Source organism: Rhincodon typus, chromosome 19 (assembly GCF_021869965.1).
Source record: "Rhincodon typus isolate 14 chromosome 19, sRhiTyp1.1, whole genome shotgun sequence".
NCBI lineage: Eukaryota > Metazoa > Chordata > Chondrichthyes > Orectolobiformes > Rhincodontidae > Rhincodon > Rhincodon typus.
In genome coordinates this window covers 11,702,052-11,718,591 of record NC_063350.1, presented here as the reverse complement: position 1 = coordinate 11,718,591, position 16,540 = coordinate 11,702,052, and the positions used below count along the sequence as shown (strand labels likewise).

General features: G+C 41.1%; 1 protein-coding gene across 1 annotated transcript in view; it reads right to left on the bottom strand.

The window, feature by feature from the left end:
- ppp1r16b (protein phosphatase 1, regulatory subunit 16B) overlaps positions 1 to 10,705 on the bottom strand; it is a 154,793-nt gene extending 144,088 nt beyond the window's left edge. The window contains exon 1 of the mRNA XM_048608268.1: positions 10,282 to 10,705. The gene's annotated coding sequence lies outside the window, so the exon portion shown is untranslated. The remainder of the gene's footprint in view (positions 1 to 10,281) is intronic.
- Between the last annotated feature and the right edge of the window lie 5,835 nt (positions 10,706 to 16,540).

Here is a 16,540-nt window from a genome sequence, read left to right as displayed (position 1 = left end):
AGGAGGACATATATTTGGAGATAATCCAACTATTATGCCTTTGTGTTTGCACTTACGTCTCTGTAGCTAAGTGTCTGTGTGGGTGTAAAGGTGGCAGGCTGTCTCTGTCTATGTGTGTATAAAAGCTCTCTACAAATGCCACCATTCATTCTTCCTTGTAACAACTAAATTGAAACCCAGAAAAAAAACTTCCGGATAACACAGACTTAAGATGCTCATACAAAGCAAAAGGTTCCAACATGGAACTATTCTATAGTTTGAGATTTGGTATTCTTTCCATTCTTGATCTTTATCAATTAACTCAAATCTGTGCCTCTCCTACCAGAAGAAACATTTTCTCCTTACTTACTGTCAGAACCTCTCAAAAATTCTGAACACACCTACCAAATCTCCACTTCAACATCTCTGTCACAAGGCCAATGATTCAAACCTTTCTAGTTACACAATTATTTCAAGCAGTCTTGAAAAGCTACAGGTGTTATGATGAGTGAATAAAATAATTAAATGGCTGTTTCTGATCTTCAAACATCATCAAAAACAAAACAGCAAGATTTAAATTTTAAAAGGGTACAACTTAAAAAAACAAATTGAATGTTGTGTAATACAGTTAACAAAGCATACAAGGCATTCCACAAATGCAGGGCTTGATCTTTCTGCCGTGTTTGAAAACCCAAAATGAAAGCTCTGAATACACAAAATGGACAGGTGTAGGCTGCATTGTCCAGGTAATTCTATAGTTGGTCACACAGACAGTTATTTGCAAGTGTCCTGTACATCATGATATTACACAGAATCCCTACAGCGTGGAAGCAGACCATTCGGTCTATCAAGTCCACACCAACCCTTTGGAGGGCATCCCACCCAGACCCTACCCCCTACCCCCTACCTCTGTAACACTGCATTTCCCATGGCTAACCCACCTACCTCACACATCCCTGGATATTTTGGGCAATTTAGCCTGGCCAATCCACCTAACCTGCACATCTTTGGATTGTGGAAGGAAACCAAAGCACCCAGAGGAAAATAGTGCAGACACGAAGAGAATATGCAAACTCCACACAGTTGCTCGAGGCTGGAATCGAACTCGGGTCCCTGGTGCTGCGAGGCAGCACTGCTAACCACTGAGCCACCGTGCGCCCTTATTAATGAAATGTGGGTGTGACTTCTGTTTCCTCATTTAAATTGTAAGATGTAAAACATTGCAAAGAAAATAATTCAGACTCTTTCTGTTCTAAATCTACAAAATATCAGATTTTAAACTTTTAAAAATTAAAATTTCCTTTGTATGATTTATTACAAGGAGTCCAAAGTTAGGGGTCCTTAAATAACAACACATATTTGTAGGGCACTTTTGCATTATGAAATGCTCCAAGGTGCTTGACAGACCTGTTATAAAACAGTATGATATCATGACACACAAGGAAATATTAGATGCTGTAAAACTCTAGGTGTAATGAATGTTGTAAAGGAGGAAACAAGGTAGGGAGTTGAAGAGGTGTGGAGAGAGTGTTACATTCACCATTAACACCAACACAGAATTCAGGAGAAATATTCTTTACCCACAGAGTGGTTAGAATGTGGAGCTCATGACCACAAAATGAAGCTGAAGCAATCAGCCTAGGCACCTGTAAAGGGAAGCTGGATACACAGGAGGGGCAAAGGTATAAATGGATGGGCTGACCTGACTAGATAGATGGAATGACGTGAGTAATCAGCAATATATCTTTGTTGGGCCGAATGGGCCTGCTTCTGTCCTGCAACATGATGTAATTATAATAGCAGCAATTTTACAACCAACATCATTGGACATGATGTAACCTATTCAAGTCACTTAGTTCATTATGTATCCATCATTTGAAGCTCTTTTCCTGGATCAGTAAGTGGTACAAATGCTAGAAATCAAACCCAGATGCGAGTCACTGTAGACAGAAGTGTTTTACGGATGACAAGCAACCCAATCTGGCCAGATAAAGTCTCCATGATGTCTCTCCAGGCTGGACTTTGTTTTGTCAATTTTCACCATTATTCATTTTCTGTTAACTCCTTATGGATGCGCAATTCCACAAATACTGTACATTCTCCAGTTCGATCAAAGGGAGTTTTCGCTGCAAGCGACTAGGGAACTCTACTTTAGACAGCATCAAGTCTCAGCCAGCTCAGGTCCCCATAGGATGACGACTTACACACATTTCCAAACTATCCAGGGCTTGAAAATGGAATTAGAAATAGGTAAAGGCAGGGGATATAAAGAAACAATTATAAACTAGTGTCTTCGATCACCAACACCAGGAGAAAGACTGTAGGAGTTGGCAAGGTCAAATATTTGCAATTATCTTCAGCCAGAAGTATCAATCCACCTTGTCCTCCATCTGATGTCCACAGCATCACAGATGCCAGCCTTCAGCCAAATCAATAAGGTAAAGTCACCATTGTTTGACTGGACCATAGGGCAGCTCTCTCAAAGAGAGACAAAGATGGTGGTGGTTTAGTCAGAGGGTCACTACACCTCAGGCTAGGGCAGAAGATGAGAAGAAGGATACTTCATGGTCACCTCATTTGGTGTGTAAATTGAACCCATGCTTTTGCCATCCCTCTGCAGTGCAAACTAGGCATCCAACCAAATGAGCTAACAGACTGTACCCGCGCTCCCCCCACACCAAGACCCACATGGCATCAAGAAATAGCATGAAGACACTCAATACCGCAAAGGCTACAGACGCTAACAACATTATAACAATAGAACTGAAGATGTGCCCCGAATTGGCCCCACTCTAGCCAAGCTGTCCCAGTACACTGGCAACTTGGAAAGTTATCCAGGTATATCCTGTACACAAAAGCAGGTAAATCCAAACTGGCACCATCTGTCTACTCTCAAAATGATTAGTAATATATGGAAGGGATTGTCAACTATGCTGTCAAGTGCCACAGAGGGCTTGAATCAATCTCCCTTCTGTGCCTCATAAACAAAATGTTTCACTGTACTTCAGTACACGTGACAATAAAAAAAAAGCTGCTTGCTGACACTCAGTTTGGGTTCTATCAGAGGCATCAAAAAGCCCGCCTGAAACAATGGAGAACACGGATTAGAATCATGCTTAGTACAAGCAGTGGTGGTTGGTGGACTTCAATCAACTCAGTCCAAGGAATCACTGTAGAAATTCTTTACGGTAGTGTCGTAGACCCAAACATCTTGGTTCATCAATTATCTTTCCAACATCACAGAGTCAGAAGTTGGGATATGTGCTGATGATTGTACAATGTTCAGCATCATTCATGACTCCTCAAAACAAAAGCAATCCATTTTCACACGTAGCAAAACCTGGAGAGCATGCCACAGTCACACCACACAAGTGTCAAATAATGACGATCTTCAGAGAATCTGACTATCTTTCCTTGACATTCAAAGACAGACCAGCCATATAAATACTGCAGCTACAACAGCAGGTCAGCAGTGATGAGTTCTGCAGCAAATAACACCTCCTGACTCCCTAAGACCTGTGTACCATCTACAAGACACAATTCAGGAGTGTGATGGAATAGTCCCCACTTGCCTGGTTAAGTGTAGCCCTAACTATACTTAAGAAGCTCTACATCATCCAGGACAAAGTAGCCTACTTTACTGACACCCCATCTATCATTGACTCCCTTTGCTATCTACACGTAGCGGCAGCAGTGTGTACCACAAACAGACACCACAGCAACCTACCAAGGTTTATTCGACAACACATTCCAAACGATGACTGTGACCATTGAGAAGAACAGGGGCAGCAGATACATGGGAATATCATCACCTATAAGTTCTCCTCCAAACCACACACCACACTGACTTGGAACGATAGCACCGTTCTTTCAGTGTCACTGGGTCAAACTCCTTTGACTGTCTTCCTAACATCTCTGTGGGTGTACCTCTGTCACAGAACTGCAGCAGTTTCAAAAAGGCAGCACTTCAGCTCCTTCTCAAGGGAGCAATAAATGCTGGCCTAACCAGCTATACCCACTTTCCATGAAAAATGTATTAAAATGTTGTAGGCTGTGAATGGTTTAAACAGCTATTTAAAATAGAAAAACTGCAGTAACGGTTCCTTTCTTTTTAATTACAAAGGACCCAGAATTGTGCCATGTACAGGAAGGTTTAAACTCCACCAAATTACATTATCAATCTAGCGATGTTGATGTTGAAACTAGGTATCAGGCAAATGAAACATTCCTAGTATTGATGAATAATGCACCTTAAAAAAAACTCAAACTTCTAAGAAGTGAGCTGCGGCTGAAGATCTTGTAAATGAAGCAGTCACCTACTGCACTCAAGAAGGTTCAGAAGAAATCATGTTGGACTTAGAACTTTAACTTGATTCCTCTCTCCATAGATGCTGCCAGACCCGAGTTTCACAAGCCTTTTCTGTTTCTATTTCCAATCTCTACCATCCACAGTATTTTGCTTTAGTTTCAATATAACTGAAATTACAAGGTTCCTTCACACAGGACTTTAAGTCTCTCAAAGGCATAAATGGATTAAAAAGCAGGAAAAAAAAAGTGTACAATTAGCCTTTATTTACCAATAAATACATCAGAACAATATTTACCTGCTTGGTTTTGTTTTTCATCATTTCTTCAGATTTAATATTTAAATCCAACATAAATGAAAACAAATATTCTCATTGTCCTGTCTAAAAATTACCTTTCCAGGGCACAATTTAGCTAAGGACCTCTGACCAACAAGTACAGTGCGGAAGGGACCAATGCAGTTACTATAGCTTATATTGGGGATTCACCAGCAAGATCAGAGAAAAACTCAATCTCCCTGAACGCAAGGACATCAGTGAAGGGTTCAAAATCTAAATTTCCTAATGTAGTTTAGCTGTTCCCCATGCTGCACACACCTTCTCCTCACACAAAGAGGCTAGTCCCAGGCCAGAAGAAATCGTGGACTTTTTGGAGGAGAATGGCTCTGTAATTTCCCTTCCTTTGGAACGTCTGAAATCTGCCCGATTTCCCTCCCAGAGTAACACTGCATTACTCAGACAGAGTTACAAGCCAGGACCTGTGCATTCCACCATTTCATGACACTGCAATTTTCAATGAAGGATGTTAAAATAGGGTGGCAACAGTAATTATCCTGAAAAATAATAATATGTCCATGATTATAAAATAGCATCAATGCCTTTAAGGGAAAAGGGAACAGAAAATATTCTGATAAGATGCGATGAAGTAAAATGATGCATAACACTGACAGATTTATCCAAATGGTCTGTTTCAGTGCTGCAAATTCTGTATTTTTCCAGATATGTAAAATTAAACATTCAGATCTCACTATTTATTTTTCCCCTTTGTAACATTTCAGATCAGACTGTGAACAGGCTGATGGATGTGAAAGCACGCTCAAATTCTTAGCTCAGGCAGTTGATGTAATGCATGTCTTTGTTTCATCTGAAACTTACAAAAACATTATCTAATTGGGAAAGCTGACCCACATTCCCGTTTCCTCTAAAATACTTGGAAACATTCTCACTGACTGACGGCCAGTTAAACCAATGAGTCATTTTTCCTCCAGTGCTGCAGCGAACATAAATTTCAAAAAACACTGTAGTCTCCTCCAAAAGCTGTTGGCTCTCATTAGCTGTGAAGTGGCTGAGAGATTTTTTTTAAACTGTTAAGAAAAACTACATCCTGTAACTGAAAGTGAAATCATTAATGTAACCAATCATTCTCCCAAACACTCATCTTAAACATTATACTTATTAACTTTTAAAAAATGTTGCCACTTCTTACACTGCCACCTCTATCTCATTCTGTTTCCTATCCTAAACGTTTTAGCTCATGCTGGGCCAGTAGCCCTTTGACTAACCTTTCTCAGACAGCCTAGATGCTGAGTGTCAAAATATTTTGAAACTTGGGGGGGCACCAGAGCTGAGTCCGAGCCCTTTCTTAGCCAATAGCTTTGTAGCAGGAGGTCACTGCAGAGTTGAAGAATGATACGCTTGATAGATCTTTGAAGCTCCCACCCCAAATAACAAGTTGAATATTTTCAGCTTTGAAAATGTCCACACTGAAAGGCCCAACAGTTCCCTTCTGCCCCACTGCACCCCTTCGAAGCTTTCTCCACAATTCAGAAAGCTAACAGAGTCATACAGCACGGAAACAGACCCTTCAGTCCAACTCGTCCACAATGACCAAGTTTCCCAAACTAAACTAGCCCACCTGTCTGCGTTTGGCCCATATCCCTTGAAACCTCTTCCTATTCATGTACCTACCCAAATGTCTTTTAAATGTTGTAACTGTACCTGCATTTACCATTTCCTCTGGCAGTTCATTCCACACACAAACCACCCTCAGAAATAGTTGCCTCTCCCTTTTAAATCTTTCTCCTCGCACCTTAAAATTATACTCTCTAGTTATGAACTCCCTCACCCTAGGGAAAAGACCTTTGATATTCACATTATCTATGCCCCTCATGATTCTATCAACCCTATAAGGTCACCCCTCAACCTCCAACACTTTCGTGCAGAAAGAGCCAGCCTATCCAGCCTCTCCTTATAACTCATCCTTCCAGTCCCAGCAACATCCTAGTAAATCTTTTCTGAACTCTCTCCAATTTAATAATAACGTTCCTACAGCAGGGTGACAAGAACTGCTCCAAAAGTGGCCTCACTAACATCTTGTACGACCGCAACATGACATCCTAACACCTACACTCAGTGGTCTGAGCAATGAAGGCAAGCATGCCTAGCACCTTCTTAACCAGCCAGCCTAATTGTCCCTCTCTGCACTCCCTCCAGTGCTTAAATGCCTCACTCACGTCTCAATACCAAAACTGGACAATGATGTGAACGACTTCAGGAACAGGCTCACCATTCTCGTACAATGAGAATCAATTCACTAAATTCCTTAAATTGAAAACCTGTTTCCAGCTGGAGTTTGCAGAACTCGCCTCACAGCATGGGTAGGTCTAACGTACAAAACATAAATGGGCCATTTGGCCCTCTAGAACTCTACTCTACACAAACCTCTTTCCAAACCTCTTCATAAATCTATCAGCAAACAAAACAAGTTGAATCCTGGCCAGCCTCATCTCCTGGACTAGTTTCAAGGAGGAAGGGATTGGAGAGGAATTTCCCAATGACACACCATCTAGGGATCTCCATTCCTCCACCAGTCTCTTCATTTACCCCATTTCAGTAGAAAATTGTTGAATCTACCTCTGAATTTTGATTGGTGTCCATTCTGACTCAGCTAAACTCTGGTAAGGAAAGACTGCAGCTGTGTTGCCGACTCCTCCCCTCCCAGTCCAAATTTACAAAGAATAGCAGTGAGCAGCCACAGAAGTGACAGGATCATGAACATATCCATTCCTATAACCGATTGCATCAGAAAGCAAAGGTCAGCTGGACAATCAGCTGCATGGTTAACAGCATTTTCAGAAAAACCTTGTTTTATTAAGTATACCCTGAAGGCAACTGAAGAGAATAAATTACATTTTCTTGAATTGGGTCCTAATCCTGCGACAACTTTGCATGTTAGTTGTTCAACATGAAGGATTTGATTAAATGTAATGCCCTGCAGCTAGCTCCCCATTACTCTCACCATGCATACCAATCCAATCATTCCAGCCAAAATGTCAACAATTCTGATCAGGTACTGACTGGCCACACCAGACCAACTGAGGTTCCTTATTCAGCAAAGATCTGTTTGATCAGTGGATCAGCCAAACAGATCACTAAATTATCCATCAGCAGCTGACAGCAAAGGTGCCTGCAGACACTTTATGTATGCCTTCCTTTCACTTTGGTGCTCACCTTTCCTGTGCTATTTCTCTCAGGGATTTTTTTTTCCCCCGCTATTAAATTTACAAAGGAGCACTGTCTCGCCTTGACTGTACAACTCTGATGGTCTGCCTATCCAAACACAAAGTCAGATTCTCCACATGTTAACCACCCTGTCACATCTGAATGTTAATATTAGAAATGCCATGAAGATGAACAGACAGTATCACAAATTCAACAGGTTCTTCTCTCAACAATCTGTTTCAATAAGTGTTCTGATTTGACCACATTTACCCAGTTCTACAGACATCAACGAGTGATTCAAGCTTATAGATTGCATTTGTCCCACGTGGTTTTTTTCCCACATCAAAATAAAAGGGTTTTTAAACAGAAAATAAACAAATTTCAAACCTGAAGTCAGCTGTAACTAAACAAAGGGTATCACGAGTTGGCCTTGCTCCCAAGAGGCTTCCAGCTAGCACGCAAACACTCCATGCTGGTATCCCTCAAGGTCACCTTAGCACTTGACTAAAAATCTAGGTGTGGGCAGTGGGACAGATCTCTTTCCTGGCGATCTCATTCATCCAGGAGTTGTAAGTAGCAGGAAGACCTGACTAAGCCAGGGCACAGCAGCCAGACAAGGATCCTGGAGGATTCAATAGCACAGAAGTTGGGACATCATGCCTGTCCTGGCTCTCTGAAAGAACAACCCCTTTATTCGTTCACAGGATGAGGGTGTCACTGGCCAGGCAGCATTTATTGCCCCAGAGGGCAGTTAAGAACCACATTACATGTGACTCCAAACCCACAGCAGACCAGACCAGGTAAGGATGGCAGTTTCCTTCCCTAAAGGACATTAGTGAACTAGATGGACTTTCCCCCGACAATCGGCAATGGATTCATGGTCATCATTAGACTCTTAATCCAGATGTTTATTGAAATCAAATTCCACCATCTGCCGTGGCGGGATTCGAACCTGGGTCCCCAGAACATTGACTGGGTCTCCGGATTAACAGTCCGGCAATAATACCACTAGGCCATTGCCAATTTGTCACAATTCTTTGCTCTTTCCCTAGAGGCTTGCAAAGTGCTACGAGAATCACAAAACTATTACAGCACAGAAAGAGGCCTTTTGGCCATATGGGTCTGAGTGAGATTTCAGTTAGTACTAATCTCCTTCCTTCTCCCTGTAACTCTGCACATTGTTCCTGCTCGAACAAAAAAATCTAATTCCCTTTTGAGCATAAGCTATTTCCTGCACAAAAATCAGACTATTGCAAGTTTCGAAACATAGATTTACTTGACAGTTTTGACTGGACAGGCTGTTGTTTTGAGATTCAGCCTTTGACATTATGGAGATTGAAATCCAGGTGTTCACATGAGACCTATTGTTACGTGGGCATTTATAAAAGCTACAGGAAAGATTCATTTATACCAGTGAAGGTAATGGTACAAAGGACTGTTAAATTGCCTAAAGCTTCAACAAATATGTAAAGAACTTTTGTATTCCCCGGTAAATGCACAATTTACCACAAAAGTAACCCATTGAAAGCAAAAGAGTCCATGTTTGGTTCTCCATCTTTACGATTGAAACAAAGAAGTAGTCTTATGGTGTAATGGTAATGACACTGGACTAATAATCTACTATAAGTTTGTGAAAAACGAGTTCAAATCTCACCATGGCAGATGGAGAAATCTGAACTCAATGAACAGCTAGACTGATGATGACCCTGTATTCACTGATAATTATTGCAAAAAAAAAATCCATCTGGTGTAGCTAGTGTTCTTTTCAGAAGAAAATATGCCAATCCTTACCCAGTCTGGCCTACATATGGCTCCAGAGCCACAGCAATGTGGCTAACACTTTACTGCACTCTGAAATGGCCTCAAGCCAGTTTGAGGGCAATGGGGGATGGACATCAAATGCTGGCAGTACCAGTGACACCCACATCCTGTTGAAAGAATTAAAAAGTGAACCCCAAAGTTGCTGGTTTAAGGTGGAGAACATGTGGAATGTTACCTCTTTCTAATCACCATCTATACAGGCGAGATACTCAGGGTCAGAAGTCAATGTGAAGACCTGCATGGCCGAATAGCCTGACAATAACCCTGACACGTTGAAACTGCCGACGGGGTGAGGCAACTAATCTCTCCTAATAGATTGTAAAACATCAGAGCTCCAGAGAGATGGAAATATGGAAAGAATTTTACGAGGTATTTGAAGTGTCACACAAAATAATTAATGATTTGTGATTTAAGGATAAACCTGAAACTCTCGTGATTAAAATCCCACACTTTATATAAATTGCTTAACATAATAGTTTAGTCTTAGTGTTAAAAAACAGTTAGATTTTACAACTAAAGACTTTCTTTGCAAAACGAGATCATATTACTGTTAGCTCTATAGCTTCAGAATTATTGTTCGTTGCATCAAATACATTTATGCACTACATTTAAAAAACAAAATGTTAAGCTGTCTCACACACACACACACATAAAATGAAAGCTGCAACAAGCTTACCTCTTTGAGGGCCAGCTGCCAATACGGTCTGAGCTGAGATGGAATCAGAACTGGGTTTAATCACGTTTAGGAAGAAAGGGGAGAGCAAGCAACAGGCTGCAGTCCTCGACTCCTGCACACACCGACCGGGTGACAGTTCTCCACCAGGACTCGTTTTACACAACCCGGCAGAGAAACGACCGCCAGAGACTTAGAGGAGTTAGGCAGAAGTAGTGAGGAGGGAGAGAGCTCCGGTCCTACTGGGTGGAGTTAGACAGGACTGAGCCCCGGCTGCCTGCTGGGGTGGGCTTGCACTAGGATAGTGCTGGATAAAGACATGGGGCAAAGGAAGAGGCAGAGATTAACGCCAGGAGATGGAAGAGAGACTGCATTAATCGTCGAAGCAGCCGCGAACCAGTAGATGGGGTAAGTTATTCAGCAGTGCATTGACTCAGGAGGCGGAGTGAATTATTCACCAGGGCGTTCAGCCTTTAGATTGGAAGGCGGACTCATTTGTCTACTTACACGGATTTGATCAATGAAATGGGTTCGTCACCAATGCATACTACCAAAGGATGAGACAAAGTAGCCACCAGTGGATCAACATGATAAAAGGGGTGTTATTCAGCACTGCATTAGACTCATTGGGATGGGGAAACTTCCTCAGCAATGGATTTGGGGAATGAAGAGTTGTGCACAATATGTTGAGCCAATGAATATGTTTTGTTACTCATCCATGGGGACTGCTGTCTGTAAATTGTTCAAATATTCATTAACCCATTGCTTAAAAGTGCTGGATAGATATCTCATCATGCAATTGAAGATTATGGGAATCAGTTGAGAGACTTATTTAGATTTAGTTCTTTCAATCCCAACCAGGACAATGTGGAGCAAGTCTCCACAACTGACCATGGTCCATCACTCCATCCGAGATGATGTCCAGTTCTTCAAAGTTCTCCTTAACATATAATCCACTAGTTTTTCTTTGGCCAACCTCATTTTCTCCATTCTATTGCCAATCTGTGCCCGGGAAATGAAAAATGCGCCCTACTAGTCTCAGTTAACCCTCTGTCACGATGACTATAGGCACCTCTGACTGAGTAGCACTTCTTCATTGGTGATGTTGTCTCCAATGTCCTTGTATGTTATGATCTGCCTGTACTGCATGCAAAACAAAACTTTTCACTGTACATAGTATGTGTGACAACAATAAATCAAATAAAATCAAAAACTCCAGGACCTCATGCAACACTACATTATCGTATAGGAAGAAATAATTCAGGACATTCTGAGCTGTTGGTGCTGCTGTGAAGGTCAAGGGTAGTTAGTTAGAGGGCAGTATTAAATAGTGAAGCTGCATTGATGAATAAATATCCTGGTATTCTGTTTAATTAGCTTTATAATTAAAGAAAAAAATGACCCACTGTGCTTCAAATAGGCAGCCAGAATGTAAATAATGTTATGCTTAATAGAAGGACTGGAATTGACAAACCAAACGGCCTCTGGTTCTTTACATTCTAATGATGGACTTTGTCATTTTTCTATTGTTAGCATTGCTGCAGTGAGACCGGCAGCTGTTCAACAATGTATCACGAAATGGTGTGCTCTTGCCTGCAATGGGATGGTTAGATGAACTGATAGTTCAACAATACTCAGATCTGGACGATGCTGCTTCCTTCTTATTCCAGTTAGAGGAAGCTAATTAATTTCCCTTGCATTGAGGAATGTAATGACTCCCTAATTCGATGTTGTAGTGAATGTTTATACGTACTGGCTGTATCTGAAATTGGAGTACTATTAGTCCATGTCTGTCTCTATGAGAGACAGATCAATCTCCCTTTAAACTAATCAGTGCATACATTTGATATATTTTTAAAGATCATACAGATTAATAACAATGAAGTAAGTTAATAGTGACGTTGCCCTTAGCCTGATGCAACATGGATGGAAGTCATTTGGCTCATGATTTCTGTGCTGATTCTTTGAAAGAGCAGTCTGACTCAGGGTGTGGTAGCATAGTCAGCAATTTACTGAACTTGTAACAGAAACCTGAACATATGATCCAAAGGCCTCTACTAATGATCTAGAGATCGAATCCAACAAATCCATTAATTCAAATTCAATCACAAGTAGTAAAATTCAAATTCAATTAATTGAATAAGATCTGGAATACAATGCTAGTATGTGTAATTGTGACAATAAATCCACTCATTGCTGTAGATGCCTATCTGGTTCACTAATGCTATTTGGGGGTGGAAATCTGCTGTCCATACTTGATATGACGTAAATGTGATTCCAGATCTCAAATGACCTAGTTAACCACTCAGTTGTATTCAAGGAGATGGCTCACCACAATTCTCTCAACTGCAATTAAGCATGGGCAATAAATGCTGGCCTTGCCTTACTCAGGATGCTCTGGTTCTTCTGTTAATCACCATAAATCTTTGTTTTCCAGTTTCTGATCCTACTGCCTCTGGAACCTATTTACCCCTATTTGCTCTATCAGAATCCTTTAAGATTTTGAACATGAATTAAATCCATGGAGGCCAGTATCCTGTCAGAAGTCATCCTTTATTTACATGGACTCTGACCAGCTCACTCAGAGCCAGTCCCGAGAGTGAGCAGAATCCTTGACACTCCTGTTTATATCTGTCAGCCAGGGCTCTCTATTGGCCCAGGTTAACAGCCCCAATCAGGGAACTGATACTCAATGAGATCGATCTGGCCAACCTCATTCAAATCACTACAGAACACTTCATTTATATTCAACAATACATCTTCTCTGTACAATTGTAAGTAACCCCCAGTTTCTCGTCTCTCTGTGCTGTGTTTTATCCCTGCTATCATTTTAGGTTTTCTTCTTGAAGATTTTGATATGCTTTCTAATATATAGTGCCGGCCAGAGCTGGCCCAGATACAGTGCTCCAGCTAAAAGGAGGTCTTGTGGCACAGTGGTAAGGTCCTTACCTGTGGGCTAGAAGCACCGTGTTCAAGTTCTAGGCAAGGACAGACGATTGAAGGTGCATTTGTAACAAGGCCAAACAGATTGATTGTCAGCCTATATATCGTTCCAATACCCCTGATGGCAGGTGGTAACAGTGGGAGAGATTCCTGGTCAGCCATCTTGCAAAAGGCAATGGCAAGTTCCCGCAGTACTTTGCCCATAGCATGGGCCAGTTCAGTAGAAGTCTATGGCTCAACTCTTGGAAACAAGGATGGCAGAAAAACCTTCCAGTTTGCTCCTCTGTTTCCCACTATTTGATGGCCTGAATTACACACTCAGCAGCATAACAGCCCATCTATTGTTCCTTAAGTCTAACCAAATCAATTCTGTTTTCGAACCAAAAATTAAATAATTCATTCTCGGTAAAGTACAAATGTTGGCAGACATTGCAACATGGAGAAGGTTGCATCGATGTTTTTGCAGATGGTGAAAATGTGTGACTGCACACATGCAATGTGAGACATTTGTGCATTGTTCTTATTTCCTCATGGTTGAGTGACCATTGGGCAAAAAAAGTACACAGTAAGTATCTCGTGGATATGAGAATTTGGAAAGGACTGGCACATGAATTACAGGACTTTACTGTGTTGTCCTTGTCTTTTTACCAATACTGCCATACTTATCCACTATTTTTCCTTCCTCGTCTTTCTGACTACATTGTAGCTAGGAATATTATGTGTCCTTTCCTCGCCTAGTTTAAGGCAGGGGATTGTTATTGCTGCTGTACTATATTCTCACCCCACTCCCCCAGCTACATCTGTGTCTGGGTGTCCTTGGAGAGAGAGCAACAGTGTCCACCAATTCTCTCGACGCTTTTAGAGAAAGGTGGACTCTGTAAGAGGTGGAGTGCCTTATCTCCCCTTCAAACTTTAGTTTGATTTAAACTCCTCCCCCTTTCCCTACCTCTCCCTCACCTTTGGAGATCTGCATTGTCCTTGCCAGGAATTGCACATAATTTAATTAATTGGAAAATATGGGTGATTTAGTGATAGTGGATAGTAGGTGAAAAGTACCCTGGGTGATTTCGTGGTGGGCAAAAGGACTGGTCAGTTGCATGTGATCACATTTAAGGATACAAACATAATTCCATCTGTCTTCTTGTGCTTGTTGTCACCAACCTTAGTTTCTTTCTCTTTCATGATATATGTATATTGCTGACAATGCCACAAATCTTTTGCCACTCCCTAATTGCCCTTGAACTAAGCAGCTTGCAATTAAGAGTCAACCACATTGCTATAGGTCCAGAGTCACATGTAGGCCAGGCTGAATGGGGATGGCAGATTTTCTTTCCCTAACCGACAAGCGAATGAGATGGGTTCTCAGGACCATTTCGTGGTCATTGTTAATTGATTTTCATTAATGGAATTTAAACTGCACCATCTTCCATGGTGGGATTTGAACTCACGCCCCAGAGTATTAACCTGGGCCTCTAGATTATTAGTTCAATGATGTTACCACTATACCACCACCTCATCCTATGCACATGCACACTAATGTTCATTTTAACTAATCTTGCATTCCCTCAAGTCTGATCCCTCATACTCTGAACTACTGCTTATATAGTAAAGTTCAAGAAGCTTGACACCAAACAAATCAGGAAGCTTAACATCATCCAGGACAAAGCATCCTGTTTGATTGGCATCACATCCACAAACATCCACTCCCTCCACCACCAACACTCTAGCAGCAGTCTATACCAAATACAGATGTTGATTAAATCTCCTCAGCACCTTCCAAACCCACAATCACATCCATTTTGAAGGACAAGAGTGGCAGATGCATGGGAACACACCACCTGCAAGTTCTCTTCCAAGGTGCCCCCCAAGAGGGTGCTTTGGCATATTGATCACCAGACTTAGAATTCACCTTATAATTTATTGCCTCACCTAGATTTTTCCAAGATAACAGATGTTGTAGAACATGTATTCAGATTTTATTGTGCAGATCTACAATCTCAGCTCAAGTTTTGCTTTGGAAATCAACAACAGCAGCAATGATAAAAAAATACAAAGTATTTATGTATGTAGTAAGACATGGAGAGTTTTACACAGAGATGGGAAATCATCACTATATTTACTTACACAGTGGAGGAAGAGGACAAATACCAATAAGTCAAAATGGAGGAACAAATCTGATTTAATATGTAAAAGAAAATGAATAATGAAAACAATGGAACTTCAGATAAACAAGAGTATAATGTGGGCAAAATTGTTCATTTTTGGCAAGTAGACTACAAAAGCATATTATCTGAATGGTGAAAGGTTGCAGTGCTCTGAGATATAGAGAAAGCTAGGTGTCCTGATGTATGAATCACAAAAGGTTAGTATGCAGGTAGAGCAAGTAATTAGGAAAACTAATAGAATATAAGTTATTTTGAGGGGAATTGAATACAAAAGGGATGCTACGCTTCAGTTATACAGGGCACTGGCGAGACCACATCGGGAGTACCATGCACAGTATTGGTGATCTTATTTAAGGAAGAATGCGAATACACTGGAAGCAATTCAAAGTAGGTTTGCCAGACTAATTAATACATGGAATGAGTGGATTGTCTGATGGGGAAAGGATGGTCAGGCTTGGCTTGTGTCTGCTGGAGTTTTGAAAGAGTAAGAGGTGACTTGATTGAAACACATAAAATCTAAAGGGTTTTGCCAGGGTAGGTGTGGAAAGGATGTTTCTTTTTGTAGGGAGAATCTAGAACTAGGGTCGCTGTCTAAAAATCAAGTGTTACTTTTCTAAAACAGAGAGGAGGTAAACTGTTTTCTCACAGAAGGTCATGAATGTTTGGAACTCTCTCCCTGAAAAGGTGATGGAAGCAGAGTCCTCAAATATTTTTACTAGAGAGCCAAATAGATTCTTGTTAAGCAACGGGGTGAAAGGTAGGAATTTGGGTTTGTGATTACGATCAGATGATCCATGATCTCATTGAATGCAAGAGAAAGCTCAAGGTGCTGATTGGCCTACTCCTGTTCCTTGGTCATACGTTAAAGAAATAAATGAGGAAATTGCATACAGAGTCATAATTTTCCAAATCTTTCTAGATTTGAGAATTGTGCCTTTGGATTGGAAAATTGCAAAAGTCACTTCAGCATTTAAGAAGGGAGGAAAGCGGAAATTACCCTTTGTGTGATCATTTCCTTTTTGAAAGGAGGAAACAGTTGACCTGTCAGTTTAACATCAGTTGTGGGGAATTACTGGAAACTATCAATGACAGAATAAAAGAACAACTTTGGATATCAGAGATAACAAGGTGTAGAGCTGGATGAACACAGCAGG